Here is a 19,277-nt window from a genome sequence, read left to right as displayed (position 1 = left end):
TTCAGGTAAACCACCTTCTACACACTTCTAGTTAGAAACAGGATACATTAAACTGTGCCTGTTTGGGCAAGCAGCTAGGTTTCTGTGCCCCATCTGATCCTGAGTGATGTATCTCCAATTGTTATCCTCTCTGGTTTTTGCTTAAAGATTCTAGGGGAGGGGGAGAGGCAGCTTTTGCCATCTTTCTTCCCACTGGATCTGGAGTTGAAAGGGTAAAGCAAGCAGGAGCTGTCCAAGGCCACCCTCCCTGACAACAGAAAGGCTATTTTCAGTATAAAAGAGAGAGAAGATGAGGTCATGCGCAGAGAGAAAAATAGATGTGAGAAGATGGAGATGGAGAGGCTCCTGCTGGCATCATCGGGAGCCCTCGGGTCCAGTCATGCCTGAAGACAGCACCCATCCCACGAACTGTGCTGTCTTTCCACTTTAAGTGTGAACTGTTTCTCTTGACGACTGAAGAATACAATTAGAAGAGAATGTAGCTTTTGCTTAAAAGAATGAGTACCCACTCGCTTTTCATTTTTTATTTAGTGAATTTGTCTTTAAATTTTATATTTATGCACTGTATTTACATCTTTCCCTTAATCCTCTGATTCCTCCCAAACTTCCTCTCAAATTAGTGGTCTCTTAAAAATTATATATATTATATATGTGTATCTATATATGAATAAATGAATTAGCCTATAGATACCACCTATTATATTCATTTAGTGTTGCTCACACACACACCACACACACACACACACACATACACACACGACTGATCACTGGTATCAACAGCCAATTAGGGGGTCCATCTCTACGGTTCTTGGGAAGATTATTTCCCTCTCAGTAGACCTTCATTGTCTGTAGCTCTTCATCGTGGGTTTTCCGCCATCTATTTTGGGCTGTCGAGTGGTGTTGTCATTGTTCGGGCTGCTACAGTGTTAAGATTATATGGGTGGGTTTATAGAAGAGAGAGAGAGAGGGGAGAGAGAGAGAGAGAGAGAGAGAGAGAGAGAGAGAGAGAGAGAGAGAGGCGCTGCCCCATTGCCCTGTAGAGTCCCCCTTAGCAGTGACTCCTGAGCCTGACTCTGCAGCCAGCTTCTCTTTACCGTTTTGTTCTCAGTGGTTGCGCCTCAGTGTGTCTAACAAACTTTACTCCTTCCTTCTTCTATCTTAGATGAAGTTAGTTACAGCCCATGTCGTATGTGGATTTATCCACAGTGCACATCCTAATCCTCTGGGTCTCACACTCTTTCTCTACCTGTTAGGTCTCACTGCCCCCTCTGGAAAAACTGACTAACTGGGGTGCCCATTAACACATCAAAGCTGATGCTGGCCACCAGGTTCTCCCTCCAAGCATCCCGCAGTCCCTGCCAGTTACAGGTATGGCTGTCATATCCCGCCCCTTACCCTAAACTTCTCCAGGCCAGGGAATGGGCAGGGCTTTCCCTTCCTCCAGCTTCTCTGATTTTTACACATGCCAGTCATTTTGGTCCTTTTGGCCCTCTGTCTCTTGCCCTCTTGGCCACTGCTCCTGATTCCCCTCTCTCCATCTCTGCACAAGGCTTGGTCCCGTCTGCTGGTCATATCCACTCTGGATGCTCGGCATCTCCTTGGTTTCTCCCTTCTACCTACGATAAAAACCTCAACCCCTTAGGACCAGTCTTGTCCTCTTTTTATTTCATTTTTTTCATTCAGTACTTTTAGTTTTCTTTTCAAAGATCACACTTTCTCTTACAGTTTAGTGCGAAAGCCATCATCGTTGGCTGTCTGCTGTCCACCTGCCTTCATTAAAGGGGGTTCAGGCAGTGTACTGAAGCCTCCACAAATGCTTGTCAATTAGGTTAGACCTCCCTAAGAAGGTGGCCTCCTGCAGATTACTGAAGGAAGCTAAGACTTGTCCTGCTCTCCCAGGTTTATGCTCAGTGAAGACTATATGCTCCTCAGTGAGGGTGTGTGCTCAGTGAGGGTGTGTGCTCAGTGAGAGCTATATGCTCCTCAGTGAGGGTGTGTGCTCAGTGAGGGTGTGTGCTCAGTGAAGACTATATGCTCCTCAGTGAGGGTGTGTGCTCAGTGAGGGCTATATGCTCCTCAGTGAGGGTGTGTGCTCAGTGAGGGTGTGTGCTCAGTGAGAGCTATATGCTCCTCAGTGAGGGTGTGTGCTCATTGGGGGGGGTGTGCTCAGGGAGGGGCTACAGCAATTTGATCATCCCGCAGAAACTGGGGGTTCCTGCTATTTATTAGGTGCATATTACTTAGACAGATATTAAGTGTTTAAATTAGAATGTTTGCCCTGCTGTAAAGAAATATTATTGACCATTTATTTAATTTTCTATAATCTCATGCGTTGACATCTGGAACCTCAGTGGCCCTGGAGGACTAACTCCTTACAGGAGAGACTAGTCAAGTAGGGACAGCCCTGATTTCCAGAGTCCACAGAAATCATTCAGACTAGCCAACCCTAAACACACTTACTCAGCCTCATCAATGGCTGCCCACAGAAATCACAATACAAGCTTCTGTCCATAATTTCTCCCATCCCACTGTACCTTCTGACCAAGTCTGGTGCCTGCTGTGTATCCGAGATAGTCCCCGTGTGCTGTAAAGGTCATCTGCTTTGGGGTCCTTAAGTGCAAAGAGCTACCTTCTTCATGGAAAATGTCTTCTGATCCAGGAGCCTTATGGAACCTTAAATATATTTGAAGAAGACAACCCTATGCCAAGTCAAGTGTATTCCCTACTCACTATAATTTAACTTGACCATAGACCCTGTGCACCTGTCTGAGGCCCATCCTCACTAGTAACCTGTATGCAAGCTAAGAAAATGCTCTTCCATTGAGTTACAACCCCCAACATATTCTTCTTTGTTTTGAGGCAAAGTCTCCTTAAAATTGCCTAGGCTGGCTTTGAAGTTGGGATCTTCCTGCCTCCAGAGTAGCTGAGATTACAAGCCTGGCTTCATCCTGGTTTTTTTTTTTCCATACTCTGCCTGTCCCTGTCTGTTTGTCTGTCTCCCTCCTAGATTGTTTCACCCTCGTGGAAGGAAACCATACTTTAGGCCATGCTGCATTCTCAATTAGCAGTGTCTGCTAGATGGTGCTCCATTAACTGCATATCATATGCAAAAAAAAAAAAAAAACCAAACTACTGGATTGTAAACTCCCTTTGGGCAGAAACTATGTTAGAGGGATACTTACTGCAAGACCTTGCTTAAGGATGATCAATACTGAGTGAATTGAGTAAGCCTATAGGATGGCACAATATGCAGAATTTATAACCCCAGGTGACAGAGAAATAGAGGTTCAGCGAGTTAATGTCTTTTCGAAGGGGACTGTGATGGTTCACTTTGGCGTCCACTTTGTCACATGTAGAGTCACCTGGACAGGGAGTCTCAATGATGAGGAATTGTCTAGATTTGATTGGCCGGTTGTGATTTTCTTGGTTGAGTTAACTGAGGTGGGAAGATTGGCCCTGCCTGTGGGCAGCCCTAGCTTATGGGCTGTGCCCTGCATTAATGATAATACGAGAATGAGATGAGCTTGGATATACGTACATCAATCCATTGCCCGCTGGACTTGACTGTGGATGTGGTGTGACCAGTAAGTTGCTCCCATCTTGGCTTCCACACAATGATGGATTATAACCTGGCATTGTGAGTCAAATAAACCTCTTCCCCTTTAAGTGGCTTTTGTCAGGCTATTCCGTCAAAGCCATGGGAAATGACACGAAGTCACTGACCAAGCATGACTGAGCCCAGGATGAAGGTAAAGGTGTTGGGAGGTGTAGCACCTGGCAAAGTCTTGCTCTTCATTATGTGTGTTTGAAAGCCTCTCTGCTTTCATAATGTTAGAAATGTGTCAGGACCCTTATGGACAGGGGGACCTGGATGTGTCTCTGGTATTGATGTCATAAAATGTGAACTGGAATGGAGGAATTGGCAGGTGCCAGGAACTCAGGATCGTTTCCCTGCAAATGGCACACAGGTAGGTGATCTGTATCCCTTTGCTTGTACCGAACTTTTACTGACTTTAATGATATTGCACACACACACCTTGTAATGGTCTGTCTTGTCCCTTTAAGAGACAAACCCCGCCATCCCCCCATCCGTAGAGGCAAGTGGATCTTCCTTCCACTTCCAGCCTGAGATTCCTTCCTTTCCATCTCTCTTCTAAAGAGGTAGCTGCTGCTGTGGCTCCTCTCCTCCCCCTTTCTTCTCATTCCCCTTTTCCTTTCCTCTCCCCTTTCCCCTTCCCTTCCATAACCCACTAAATAAATATCCAACCTCACTCTACATGGTGTGCCTATCCATCTAGGTCTCTTATTAGCTACACAGCTCCCTGCCTGGGACTTGTTGCTCCTCATGTCCCATGGACACCTTAGGCTGGTATTGTTTTATTTTTATCATAACACACCTGCCCTCAACTTTGGCAACATCTCATGAGCCACCAATTCATTGTTAAACTCTGATGCAAACTGAAACTCTGGGATTGAACCTAAAATGTAGTGTTCAGAGAGATCTGTCAAGAGGCGGAAACACACAATGGTAACCTTGAAAAGGATTTGATTGGGCACAAAGACCTTTCGTTGAAAAGACAAAAGTACTCTTGCATCATGAATAAAGTCCCTGAGGGAAGCAAGGACCATCCTTCTGCCTGGAGACAAAGCAAAAGGCTGAAGTGATAGAAATAAATGGTGAGGAGAAACAAATAGAAATGTTTCTGATTTCCCAAAAAGAGCCTGGGGCTGGAGCCTGGAGTTGGGATGAGTGCCTCTCAGGCCCATGTGACTGTCCCTAGTGAGGATGTGGTAGAGGTGGCTCTGGAAGTATTGGGAAAGTGACAAATGGGAGTTAGTGTTCCTATGGGAAGACATGGCCCTTGCAGGGGGTGGTGGTGGTGGTGATGGTGGTGAAGCATCACTGGAGAGTGACTCACTGGGACAAGAGGCCTCTAAGGAAGAAGCCCACCAAATTCAGCAAGGTCCCTTCTTCCTCTCATGGTCTCTAGGAAGACCCCTATCGACAAGGCGAATAAAGATCATAGTGCCAGTGCCAAAAAAAAAAAAAAAAAAAAGAGGTTTGAACAGTCCTAGAGCCAACTGACCATGCCAGGTATCAAAGAACAAGTTAGAAGGAAAGAGGCAGTGGTTTAATAGCGAGCACAGGTGAAGATTCGATTCTAGTTTTTGCTTTGGTCTGTAATTCCTGACAATATCATCAAGTCTTGATGTTAGCAAGCACAAGCTGGAGTCAATTTAACTGGACTTATTTGTGTATCTGATGTGAAATTACTTGCCTTAAAACAGTTGTGAGGGCAGGATTATTCTGAGGACCAAATACAATAATGCATGTGAGAATTAATTTGCAGAGTGCCAACTACCGCTTAGATATTGAAAAGAAAGGTAACTTTTCTTTTCCAATGTGATTTCCTTGAACTTTGAGCGCAAACACATAGCCCTTCTTCCAGAATCTTCCAGGGTCTTCTATCTAGAGGGGCTAATGTCCAGGAGAGAAAAAGAAACCATTCAGCCTTCATATCTGTGAGTACTGACGTGAAGCATTCCGAGTCACACATCGCACGTCCAGTATCCTAATCTTATATTCTTTGTTTTGTTTTGTTTTGAAATAAAACTCATTGACCTGTTCAAAAAAAAAAAAAAACCAGTTGTGAGGGGGAGAAAATTACTTTGTGTAGGAAGTGAACGGAAATAAAGCTAACAACCATTGATCAATATTGATAACTACAAACTTGGGGTGTGTTATACTGTTCTTTACTACGTTGGTGTACTTCAAATTTTTCCATAATGAAAGCATAATCAACAGTAAAAAAAAAAGTGATGGGGAGAAATGGAGACCTGTGCAGATTATGTATTTAGAGTGTACAATAGATAGAGGTCTCTTTTTAGGTATGAAGCCAAATACGAAGGAGGCAGCCCTGTCCCTGTCTCGGTTCCAGCTTCTCTTTTCACTGAGGATGGTCTTGGGTCCATCTCTTTATCTCTCTGAGTCTATGTTTCCTTACTTATGAGTTAAGAGAGTCAAACTGTCTGACCGCCAGGTCTAGCCTGGACCTCACATCCTTTGTGCTGGCCCAGCTTGGAGAAATCCTGGAACCTTGCCTACCCATGCCATGACCAACTTTCAGGCCTAGCCTAGGCTTGCTTAGCCTTAGTTGTGGTGCATGCCCATGACTCTGGCTCACCCTTATCATCCTCAACACTGCTGGGCATCATTTGTTTGGGCAGTGCGGCCCACATACTAGTTATGGGCTCCATTTTCGTGTGCTCTTGTCTTCCGCTGAATTGGAATCACTCCTATTCCTTCCATTCACAATCAACACTGGGAATACGAAGGGTTAACCTATCAACCCCTCATACCAGGCATGAAATCAACCAAGCGAGGTGGCAACAACAGAAAATAAAATTTGCACTTTTTTCTTTGGGCGGAAATAAAGACCAGTTTCAGCTGTAAGGTTCCAAGACTACCCTCCAATTCATTACTTTTTACAAGTGCTTGGACAGTGCTTTTTCTGTAAGTCCTCCTCGGGAAACACAGTCCGGCTGAGACGATGACGTCAGATGAGACGCCCTGCACAGTAATCAACACTACCGTGATAATGGGGGGCGGCGTAAAAGCATAGGGAATTTTGTTTAGTCTTCCATGATTGATGACTTACGGAGCACTATTCTGGGAAAAAGCACTTTGTCAGTGTTGGAGGATACGCTGATAATAGGTCCTGATAGTTCCTTGCAGCATTATTTTATAGCTTCCTATTAGCATACATTCAACTGCTAACTAATGGGGTATTGTTGGAGGCACTGTGCTTAGGGAGGTTTGATTCTAAAGCCTGAAGCGTAGTAAATTATATATTATCGCTCAGTCTAACTGCTCTTTAGAATGCTATCATATTTCTCCTGGAAAATATTAACATTAAAATTAATATTTGACTGGCGACTTGAGTTGAGTTGAAATGGAGAGGCTTTCTGTAGCCCAGAAAGGTGGCCGTGGGTAGGTTTCTGGACTCAGTAATCCAACTGACTCCACTTTAAAAAGTGTGCCTAATCTTTTAAGCATGAACACTCTCTAAGCACTGGGGCAGCAACAATGGCGGCAGACGTGAAACTGCAGTTAGACTGGATTACGAAGCTAGCAGGCCCAACCAGGACAGCAACGTTATTTTAAAAGTATGGTTGACTAGGAATGCCATTAGCCAGTAATGCCAGGCAAAGTGGGAAAATCAGCAGTGTTATTAGGCATTTAATAAAATATGAAGAAAAGTAATTTAAGATGGCTTAAGGCAGAACTATAGCCATGTTTATTTTAAGATACACAAGAAGAGGCTATTATGGGTGCCAGTGGGAAAGATGCTGAACTCTGACCTTACTGTTTTACATTATCTTTTTCTTCTCGGTGATTTGGTGACCTAAAACGATCTCTAATTTATCGTTCCTGTTGCTTGTTTATGGTAATATCAAATTTTCTGTGCATATAATTTTAAAAGATTGGTTACAAAACTTCTTTGAAAAGCAGCAGTCCTTGCCAGGTGGAGTGATGGAGACCTGTAATCCCAGTATGTGGCAGGCAGAGACGTGTGATCTCTATGAGTTCAAGGCCAGCCTGTTTTGCACAATAAATTCCAGGCCAGCCAGGGCTACATAGTGAGACCATGCTAAAAAGTAAACAAATAAATATTTAAAAAAAAAAAAAAAAGAAGCGAAGGAAAGTAGCAGTCTACCACCTTTGGAGTAAAACACTCCTAGTCGTTAAGCGATTTCATTTAACTTTGCTTCCGTTTCTTATAGATTGCGTATTTCACTGTTGCTATTATGGGAAAACACATACAAAACTTATCATTTTTAGGAGCACCATTTGGTGTGTCGCGGCCACCACTATCCAGCTCAACTTCTCATCCTCCCCCAAGGAGATTCCACATCCGCTGAACAGTTGCCCTCCCCGGACCCTCGCTGTTGGCATTCTTTTTGGCGCTGCGTGACACTGGATACCTCACGTGAGTGGAAGTGTGCACCATTTGCTCTTTTTCACCAAGTTCTTTCATGTAGCACAATGCACAAAAGGTTCGTCCACACTGCAGCATGGATAAAACCCCCTTTCCTTCAAAGGCCGAATACCATTCCGTTATAGTCCACATTTTGCTTATCACTTACCTGTCAGTAGGCAAGGGAGTTAGTTCTAGCTTTTGACTGCTGTGGATAAAGCTGCTTTGAACATGTTTTTACAAAGACCCCTGAAAGCCTTTGATTTCATTATTTTAAATAGATGCTCAGGAAAGAAATTATTGCATCGTATGGTACTGAGCTTATTATTATTATTATTGAAACAGCCTTATCATTTTCCTTTCTGGCTTACCATCTTACACTGCTAGCCACAGGGCAGCAGAATTTTACTTTTCAAGCCTCCTCGCCCACATTTGTTATTTTCTATTTTTTTTTTTAATGTAGAAGTCATGACTTTGTGGTGTATGCACTCGGAAGTGGAGCTGTTCCATCAGAACTGGAATTGTTTGAACCAAGTGTCTTGGGTAATTATGTGGATTTTACTGTGTGTTAACAGGTTTTTCACCTGCGTTCCTCTCCTCTTTTTTGTGATGAAATACCCGGGGAAGTCAGCTTAAAAGAGGAAGGCTTTATCGTTGGCTCCAGCTCCCAGAGATTTTAGCCTGTGGTCATCTGGCTCCATCGCTTTGGACACAGGTGAGGTGGGGCATAACAGTGGCAGGAGGGTGGACAGAGCGGGTTGTTCTTCTCATGGCAGCAGGGGAACAGCAGGAGGAAGGACCCCAAGGACAAGATAGACCCTTCAAAGGGCACACCCCCTGGGACCCACTTCTTCCGACTAGGACCCCTCCGTCCAATAGCCCACTAAACTATGTGCTCACCAATGGATTGTTGATCATTGTTGAGGTTAGCACCCTTGTAATCTAATCCCTTCAGAACAGTGCCACGAGCTGGGGATGAAGCCATCGGTATGTAATGTCCTCGGGACATTTCCTATTAAAACCATGACCACATTCTGACAAGGGGTCATGCCAAGCCCCTGTTGTTCCAGTTTAAGGCATCAGCTGCCAAAGCATCCCTCTGGGTGTATTTCCTTCCAGAAGATTTGCCTCACTTTGTCTCCTTTCCTTTCTGTAGAGTTTTTATTTCTGCGATTACATACATACTTGCCAAGAATTTTTGGTTTCCTGAAAATTTATTTTAAAGACATCTTTGGGTCTGGAAAGACGGCTCAGGGAGTAGAAGCACTTGCTGCCAAGCTTGGTTGCCTGAATTCCAGCCCCCCGGACTCACAAGAGGAAGGAGAGAACCGATCTTCCTGAAAGTCATCTTCTCACCTTCACAGGTACACCAAGGTGTGAGCAGGGGTGACCACACTCATGTGCACACGTGCGCGCACACACACACACACAGGGGGAAGGGAGGGGAGAGGGACAGAGACTCTTTTTTAATGGATAAGTTGCTATTTTCTGTCCAAGCACGTTAATTGTTTTACTTCAGGCATTATCCTGCCTACAGTGATCTCTGCTTTTGCCCCTGTGGTCCTCCCTCTTCAAAGTTGTGTACCCTCCCCTCCAGGTATCTGGTGATGCTTAGCCATTGGCTCATGTTTAAGAGCTCTGAGCTCTCTGGAAGCTGTGGACTTGTGTGACTCACTGGAGCGTGTTTTCTAGAGGGTGTTTTGTGGACAGCACCGCGCGTATCAATGTTCTTTTTCCCTGGGGAAGTATTTTCTAGATTTTCACTCGAAAGAAATAGCCCTGTGGTGATGTTTAGAAAATGCCCCGTCAAGAGGTGTGAGGCAGACTTACAGCTGTTTGTGATACTAGCTCCTAAGGGCCTTGTCATGTGCAAAACGCTTCATGGGATCTCTCGGAACCCCGCAGTGGCAGCAGATCAGATTTGTTTGGCGAGCATTCGTGCTGTCCTTGATTCTAAGTAAATTACATGCACGACTTTATATAAAGTGCTATCCAGAATGCTTGCATGCATTTGCACTTAGACCCGTGAGTGTACGAGCAGCTGTTCTCATCAGCTCCCTTTACAGATAAGGAAATGGAGACACAGGCTACCAAATGCTGGAGCCAAATTCAAAGCAAGCGTTTTCCCGGTACTCAGGGCTCTTCCTCAGCAGCGGGGGAAGGGGGGGGGGTCCATCCTTCAGCTTCTCTGAGGCCAGGCTTTCAACGGGACACAATCGTACCTTTGGAAGTGAATAGCCCTGGCTGTGGAATATCTAGGAGGTTAGGTCCCAACTCTCCAGTGTGGTGCTTAGCTAGATGATAACAGGAAAGGGAGTCCACACTTAACCAAGGAGCACTGTTTAGTGCCATGATCCATGGGTCCCTGAGGAGTCAAGCTGGGACTGGAATGTTACTGAACCCATATCTTTGCTTCTTGCCTCTCCCTGGCCCTGCTCATCCTGCTTCCCCGAAGTCTCAACCCAGTTGCATCAGAATGCTTGCCTTGGGCTCTGCTTCTGTGAAATCCGACCGAAGAGGACCGTTCTGCTATACTGGAGTTTTCAAAGGTTTATTTATTCACTAGCCACTAGCAATGCGCCCACTCACTGGTATCAAGCGTATGGCAGAAGACTCTTTTTTTTTTTGATTAACACATTGGGATTATATGATGCAAGGAAGGCTCCTAAAATAGTCATGAGTTTACTAATAACGGGAATGAATGTTTTCTGGGAAATGGCATTAGGCAGGTTGCTACAGCATCAACAGACTATATAATTTTATGCATTCATGATCATATATGTTGTCTATCATCGATCAAAACTGCTTTATGGGGCTGGAGAGATGGCTCGGTGTCAAGAGGACAGGCTGCTCTTCTGGAGTACAACAGCTTGACTCTCACCACCAGTGCTGGGTAGCTCACAGTTGCCAGTGATTCCAGGCCCAGAGGACCTCATCTGGCCTCCTTGGATACCTGCGCATGCCTGTGCGTGCACATGCACACGTACAGACACATACAACAAAATAAGTGTTTTTTTTAAAATTATGCTTTATATGTGTAAGAAAATGATAGACTGTCTTTCTAAGTCATCCTTCAGGCAGAGACCAAGGATGTAGACAGGTCCGCACAGGCGATGAAAGTCTATCACTGACTTTTTGATTGACGAACGGAGGCTAAGCTATTACAACTTTATAAAACTAAAATGGACATTTACAGTGTATGTTTTTAGAAGTTGGCAACTGATGTGGGAGTGTCATATCAATCTGTTGATTTCATTGGCTGAGCAATAAAAGAAACTGCTTGGCTGGCCCTGATAGGTTAAAGCATAGATGGGAGGAGAAAACAGAATAGAATTCTGGGCGGAAGAGGAAGTGAGGTCAGACTCTGCTCTGCTCCCGGAGACTCAACAGCTCTGCGCTCTGAGGCAGACACATGGAGCAGAGACACCATGATGGACGGAGGCTAGAATCTTCCCGGTAAGCGCACCTTGGGGTGCTTACACACATCATTAGAAATGGGCTAGTCCAGGTGCAAGAATTAGCCTGTAAGGGCTAGAGTTCATGGGCCAAGCAGTTCTTAAATGAATACAGTTTGTGTGTTGTTATTTCGGGCATAAGCTAGCCAAGCGGCCGGGGTGTTGGGGACGCAGCCCCGCCGCTCCTATTTCAACAGGCAACATCATTGCCAAAATCATAATGAAAATATCCACCACTCCCCAAAGTTTCTCTTCCTCTTTGTCTTTTCTCTCATTCCGGCAGCAGATAGCTGTTGACCTGTTGTATGTTTGTTGTTGGAGTATAAGATGGAAAAGGAACATGAGCTTCAGTCTGTGTCCATTCAGCTTGCCTAAGTGCAGGGCTTGAAGGCATTTTCACAGAATAGGACTAGTGATGAAGCTGAAGTAAAGGAAATGGTAGCTGCTCTCTGCTCCTCAGGGAAGGGATGGGTACGAAGCCACACATGACAACAGTGAAGCCTTCAGGGTATTGGCTGTGTGGCAATCCAGACAGAGGGACTATTTAAATCACTGCGTTTTAACTGTATAGTCAAAACAAAAGCATTCAATCAAAACCTATCACTCCAAACCACAGCTCTAGAGCTGCCATTGCGAAAGGGATCTTGAAGGAGGTCTGTCCTTCAGGTCCATGGTTGATCTTGATTGTGAAATTGACACACCTGGGAGAGGGAACCTCAATTGAAGAATTGCCTCCTTTGGCTTGGCCTGCGGACGTATCTGTGGGACATGTCTTGATCACTGATTGATGTATGAGACTCCAGTCCACTGTAGGTTGTACCATCTCTAGGTAGGGTAGGCCTTGGCTCTATGAGAATAGTAGTCGGATGTAGGTTTGAAAGCAGTCCAGAAAATTGTGTTCCACAGTGACCTCTGCTTCAGTTCCTGCCATGGCTTCCCAAAGTGGCGACACATAAAATGGAATAATCCTTCTCCTCCCCAGGTCGCTTTCAGTCATGGTGTTCGCAGCAGAAAGCCAACTGGGACAGTCCCTTCGTTCTACTGTTCATGCCTGGATGAGGAGACACTCTTCTCGTTTTCCCCTAGCCTTTAACTCAGGATTTTATCTTGCTGCAGCGCATAGAGTCAGAATGCTTGGGGACATTATGCCAGGGTCTCAGATTAATGGCAGGGAGTGATAGACCTAGGTAACCTGACTTAACCCCTTTGGTTTGTGGCTCTCCTCACGTCTACCCATTGGAAGTCCCCCTCACGAACTCGAGTTCAAGTCAAACCCACTTAGTTTTTTTTTTTGGTACCTGTGAATGTTCACTTTATTGCTCCTTTATGAAGGATGTTTAGGACATCCTGATAGTTTATTCATGATCTAAGACTGATCTCATTGGTCTGGATCATTGCTGACTCATACAGGCATGAGGGAAGTCACAAATGTGAGCTGTACATAGAATCTTAACTTTTTGAGTAGCTACGGGCAAAAAGGGGGGAAGAATAAGTAGGTCACGATGGCAATGCTTGTCATCCCAGCAGCCAGGAGGTGGAGGCAGAAGGATGGAGAATTGAGACCGGCCAGGGCTACATAGTGAGTCTGAGGCCAACCTGGGTTATATAGTAAGGCTTTGTCTGAAAAAGAAAATAGGAGGAAAAACCAAGTGAAAATACTCTGTGTGTGTGTGTGTGTGTGTGTGTGTGTGTGTGTGTGTGTGAAAGAGAGGGGGGGAGGGAGAGAGGGAAGGAGGGAGGGATAGAGGAAAGGAGGGAGGGATAAAGGGAAGGAGGGAGGAGAAGGAGGAGGAGAGAGAGAAGAAGAAGAAGAAGAAGAAGAAGAAGAAGAAGAAGAAGAAGAAGAAGAAGAAGAAGAAGAAGAAGAAGAAGAAGAAGGAGAGAGATGTTAAGTGGCATGTGTGTCCACTAGGATGGATGTATGTGCATGTGCACTCAAGTATCCACGCATATCTGTACGTGTATGGAGGCTAGGGGTCCAGGTCAGCTGTCTTTCCTAGATTGCTCTCTCATGAAACCTGAAACTCATTGGCTGACCTTTAGGGATCCCATCTGAATCTATCCCCTCCAGGTATAGAATTGTAGATGGCAACTGTCACACCTGGCTTCTTCTGTGGCTTCTGGGGACCCAAAGTCAGGTCCTCACGCTTGGACAAGGGACACAGTACTGACTGAGCCACCTCCTTGACAACCTCCCCATCCCCCAAAGAACTTTTAACACATTTCAACTGGTGCTTTAAAAGTTACAATAATTTCAATAATATGCATGTATTTTTTAAATATTATTTTAAAATATTTATTTATTTGTATGAATGCTTTGCTGCGTGTATGCACGTGCAACAATGTGCATGCCTAGTGCTCACGGAGGCCAGAAGAGGGCACTGGATCCCGTAGAGCTGGAGTCACGGATGCTTGTGAGCTGCTATGGGTTCTGGGGAACCCACCTCAGATTGTCTGCAAGAACAGCAAGTGCTCCTAACCTCAGAGACATCTCTCCAGCCCCTGAAAATTACTACTTTAGTTACAGAACTGCATAGGATCCCATGTGATAATTCCCTTCATCTATACCATATGTGGTGGTCAAATTAGGACAATTGACATTTTTACCTCAAATGTTTTTCAGAAAGGGAGATGTTTTGAACTACTCATCTGACAGAATTAACATCTCAAATATGGAAGAAAGTTTTGACTCAATGCTGGAAACCAAGCAATCCGATTAAAAAGTGGGCAGGGAGTATAAACAGATTCTTTTTGAAAGAGGAAATTCAGATGACCAGCAACCTGGAGAAAGAAGGGTCTCCTTTATTAGCCACCAGGGAAGTGGGAGTCAAAGCTTTGAGATACCACACTTCCAGTCAGAATAGTAATGAGCCAAAGGTCAAAACTCACACATCTGGGAGAATGTGGTTCATCACTGATGGAGCGAAGGCCAGAGTGGCCACCTCAGAGAACAGTGTGGCGGCTCCCCAAGCTCTCCACACATCCAGAAATCTACTTCTGAATGTCTGTATTCAAAGGAAATGATATCAGCACCTCAAAGAAACACCTCCTCATTTGTGAGTCAAGATACAGAGCAAATCAGAGCCAGTCGCGGGATGAGTGAATAGAGAAGATGGAAAGAACATTAAAAAGCGACACATATCATTTGAAAAAATGAAATAAATGGAACTATAAAATGTTCTTAAGTGGGAGAAGTTAGGCATAGACAAAATGGTCGTGTTCTCTCTTGCATGTAGGTCTGCATGTAAAGTCTGGTGGAACGTATAATAGTGATTAGCAGAAGCTGTGGGGAAGCGTAGTGGGGAGGGAGGATGATGGTTATCTAGATAATAGGTGTCCAGCACAGCTAGGTAGAAATAATAAACCCTGGTGTTCTATGGGGCAGTGAGGGGACCATGACCCGTTATACATCCCATGGGCAACTGGGTGGGATGGGCATGGAGGCACCAGCCTCGGTATTGCTGCCTCGTGTGCCGAGTGTGTCTCCATCAGTCCCTTTGAGAACGGGCTGTTACAAGAGAGCCTGACTTCAGTTCCCTGATCCCCTTATGTGTGTTCCCATTACTGTCAAACAAAGCGGAAAGGATGCCAGCAGTGCATTCTTAAGCCCCAAGTCCTGAGAGATAAAGCAACCTCTTTCCTCTGTAAAAGATCCAGCATACGATGCTTTAAAACAGTAACAGAAAATGGGCTAGGAGAGCCAGTTGGCAGTTGGTTTAATTTATGGCGAGTTTTAAGTCCTTGCCATAGAGTTTCCCCAAGGCTCCTAGTCTATACACTAGTGTGTGTGTTTGGCTCAGGTAGATGTTGTTTTACATTCAATACAGAGACTTCACCATAAGCAACTGCTTCATTCCCAGTTGGGAACTGTAACTCAGCAGCTACCAGCAGTGGGTCAGCTCCACAGCCCTCAGTCAGGCAGGAATTCTCAGGCACCGGCTTTATCACCACCTCTAAAGTCCTTTAGAGTTCTCTATCCCTCTATAGAACTCAGGATTCAAAGGTTGAGGTGAAATTTGCTTCCTCAGAGATTCTGAGTACCAAGTTGCTAACATCCTCTCCTAACTCGTATCTTCCCCCTAAACAGGGCATCCTTCTGCTCAGCCCTACTTAAGAACCCTAGCCATACTTAGGGCCTTCCTACTGCTTCCTGTCAGCTAGTTGCTGACTCAGCCTCCTGATAACAGGCTAATTTTATTTAATCAAGCAAATGTAACCTGTCTTTGCATCTCTAACAAAAGCAGGAGAAACAAATGAAGCATACCTTTACACAGTTAAAATAATATTACACAACAAGTAGGCTTATCTTTATGCTTGTTTGTGATCTGGTATGTTTTGTCTGCGTAACCCTTTATTGTGTATACATTTCTATGTATTCACTATTGATTTATTTATATTTATATTCTGTTTCCTTTGGGTACATTGAAAGGAATCGGGCATGGCCGTGGGCACTGTTTGATTTGAGTACCACTAGCCAATCAACTAGTAAGCTATCTAACACGAGCAATTTTTCTAAATATGCAATGGTAAGTATTTTGATTTGCATCCTAATTAATAGTGACCTGATTTTTAGAAAAATAAACTCTTTAATTTTTAAAGTGGTAAGCAAGTGAGTAATTTTATCACCTTGGGACATGGTAAACAGAAGAAAATCACTGTCAGTTTTTTAAGTAAGGGAATGGGCCCTTCTCCCCAACAAAATGAGAGTACTAACTCCCATTGAGGTTTTTGGGGTGACTTGGCAGGACGTATCAAAAGTCGAAGTGTGCATACAGCATTCCTTGACCTAAGGACTAAAAGCTGGGAGATCTCTATTGTATTTTCTTTGAAATTCCACTTTTAAATTTTCCCCATGAGTATAATTGGGTGAGTATTCAAATTTGTACATTCAGGCAAATAAATCTAGTTCTTACAATTTTGGAAAGGGGAAATTTTACATTTTGACACCTGTTGGGTTCCTACCTCTATCGGGTACTGTAGACGATGTCATAGTAGAGGAAGGAACCCCACAGGTGTCAAAATGTAAATTTGGTACCTGTCTCCACACAGCTTGCAGTTCAGCAAGGAGAGTGGTCCATTCAACATTCCCTAAGTGTGTGCTGCGGGGCCAGTGGAATGGACTGTGACTGGGGTTCATAAGTGGGGTGTTGAACCAAAACATGGGGGAAGCGTCAACGTCTTCTGGGAGGTGACATGTAAGATGGGTGCTGAGAAGGGACTGGCTGGCTGGATGTATTGTCATGCATCCTGTACTAGACTATGATGCAGCTATGAAAATGACACCCTAAAAAGTTACTATATCATGGAGGGACCAAATAAGCCTACAAAATAGACTCTGCCATTTCAGGGTTGTCAATTACTTTCTGTAATATGGAGTTGCTTTTTTTTTTTTTAACTCTTTGGGGGGGCTTGTCACCCAGCTCCCAAATAAATGCTAGGAGTCTTAGTCTTACTTACGAATGCCTGTACTTAGCTTGGCTTGTTCCTAGCCAGCTTTTCTAACTTAAATTATCCCATTTCTCTGTAATTGCATTTTGTCTCTCGGCTTTTTACCTTTCTTTATTCTATATGTCTTTCTTTCCTTCTTACTCTGTGTCTGGCTGTGCGACTGGGTTGCTGGCCCCTGGTGTCCTCCTCTCCTTTTCCTTTTCTCGCTCCTCCTTCTTTTTCAAGCCTAGATTTCTCCTCCTGTTTAATATCTCCATCTGGCAGCCCTGCCTATCCCTCTCCTGCCTTGCTATTGGCTCTTCAGCTCTTTGCTAAACCAATCAGGTGTTTTAGACAGGCAAAGTGACACAGCTTCACATAGCTAAAAACTAAAACATAAAAGAATGCAACACATCTTTGCATAATTAAACAAATACAGCATAAATGATTGTAACACATCTTAAACTAATATTTCACAATGGTTGCATTTGTACACCTATGTATGTATATTTGTGTCTATAAGTATGTGTTTACACATGCTAGCAAGCATTTTTAGAAAGAAACACAAAGTAAGAGTAATTTATTGAAAGAGAAGAGAAGGACAGAGAGAAAATTAGAGAGATTGAGATCTAAAATGCATCAAAATAAAATGATAATTGTGTTTGTCAGAATTTCAGTAGATTTTCAGTTTTAAAATATAAAACATTATTTTAATAATAAAAATTATTGCTGTATTTCCTATTTGAAATATAAAAGCAATATTGGTTTAATGTATAAAACTTTGATATTATTGGGATGTTATAAAGAAGAAAATTTAAGAGATTAAAAGATTTCATTCCCAAGATAGGGTATGGTAAACCTTAACATTTTAGACTGGATCCTCCATCCTGTGCAGAAGAATCTTCTGGACACTTCTGTGTTGGTGTATGTTTTGTCCAGTAGCTTAAAATTTTTATATACTCTATATTAAAAATAATTAGGTTATTATAATTTATATGTGACTTCTAGCATAGATTAAAAGTTAATTCTGTAAACTATTACATTTAATATAGTTAATTTCCTATTATATATAGACTGTCTTGACAGCAAATAGAACTGATCATCCTTCTCAGTCATTCGACACAATTAAATGATTTTCTTCTGCTTGGTGGAGTGGCTAAACGTGGTAAGTTGAGCTCTTTCCTGCGATTCCTTTGAACAGAATCACTAGACCCCAGGGGGACAGCGCTAGCCATGACGGGAACATTCATTTCCGTGTAGATACACAACACAGTGGGGTGGAGTGCCTGGCTTTAGGATCATATGCTCTCTCAACTCAGGCATTTTCTCAGTACATGACTGATCTCAACCATTTCATAAACACACACACACACACAAGAAATGAATCAGATTGCTTCCTGTGTCAGGAAGCATCTGTATGATTATGGTGAGTGTTGCAGTTAGTCAGAGCAAACAGTTCACTAGATTAGGTCTAGGAGTGTCTTGATCTTACTCAGATTTTTTAAAAAAAATTTAAAATTCTCCCCCACCCCACACCATGAGACACATGTGGTGGTCATAGGACAAACTTGGTTGGTGTTCACCTTCCACCTTTTTTGAGACCGGGTCACATACCAGGCTATCTGGACCAGGAGCTTCCTGAGGACTCACCTCTCTCCACCCCATCTCCCCACACAGCCCTGGGACTGCAGAGAGCTTGCCTGCGAATTCAACTTTATACAGGTGGTTTGGGATGTGAACTCAGCTTCTGACCCTTACACAACAGGCTCTTTAGCCATTGAGCCATCTGCCCAGCCTTGGATGTAGAATTCTTATCATCGCGTGTCTGATGGGTGGAGTAAACTGACGCCATGATGCAGTTTAGAGGCCTTTTTTCTTTCCCGTTTCTGACTAAAGCCTGAAATAAAATGACAGTTCGTGAAAGCCAGGTATCAAGCTACAGCTGTATTTTCTCTCATGGTGTGACCCTCAGTACACTACTCTTCACACTGAATTCCCTAAATTATAAGAAACTCAATAGTCACTGTGCCTTTACCCACAGCTTCGTTTTCTGCGACTTTCAACTTACCCATGGTCAACTGAGGTCCCCAGATACTAATATTTGCCCTGATTGGCTCAACAGAAGAGACCGTGTTCATGTAACTTTCCTGCGGCCGAGAGCGCCAATTGTTCTGTTTCACCATTTTAAATAGATCGCTGTGCCCCTTTATAAATTAGACTTTTATTCTCAGTATGTTTGCATAGAAAGAGGAGCGTGTGTTTAAGATGTGTTGTCGACAGGTGCAGGGGAACACAGAGTCCTCGGGACATCCTGGCTCCCTCTTGGAGGTTTCTGAAGAGTGTTTGGTAAACTTAGCTGACCTGGGGTCAAGCTGTACCCAATGCCTCACACCCGTTAATGCCAGTGACACCCCTC

Source organism: Alexandromys fortis, unplaced genomic scaffold (assembly GCF_014885135.2).
Source record: "Alexandromys fortis isolate MF-2015 unplaced genomic scaffold, M_Fortis_MF-2015_v1.1 scaffold_0, whole genome shotgun sequence".
Taxonomy (NCBI): domain Eukaryota; kingdom Metazoa; phylum Chordata; class Mammalia; order Rodentia; family Cricetidae; genus Alexandromys; species Alexandromys fortis.
The sequence above is the reverse complement of the archived record's forward strand: the minus strand, read 5'-3'. Positions refer to the sequence as shown.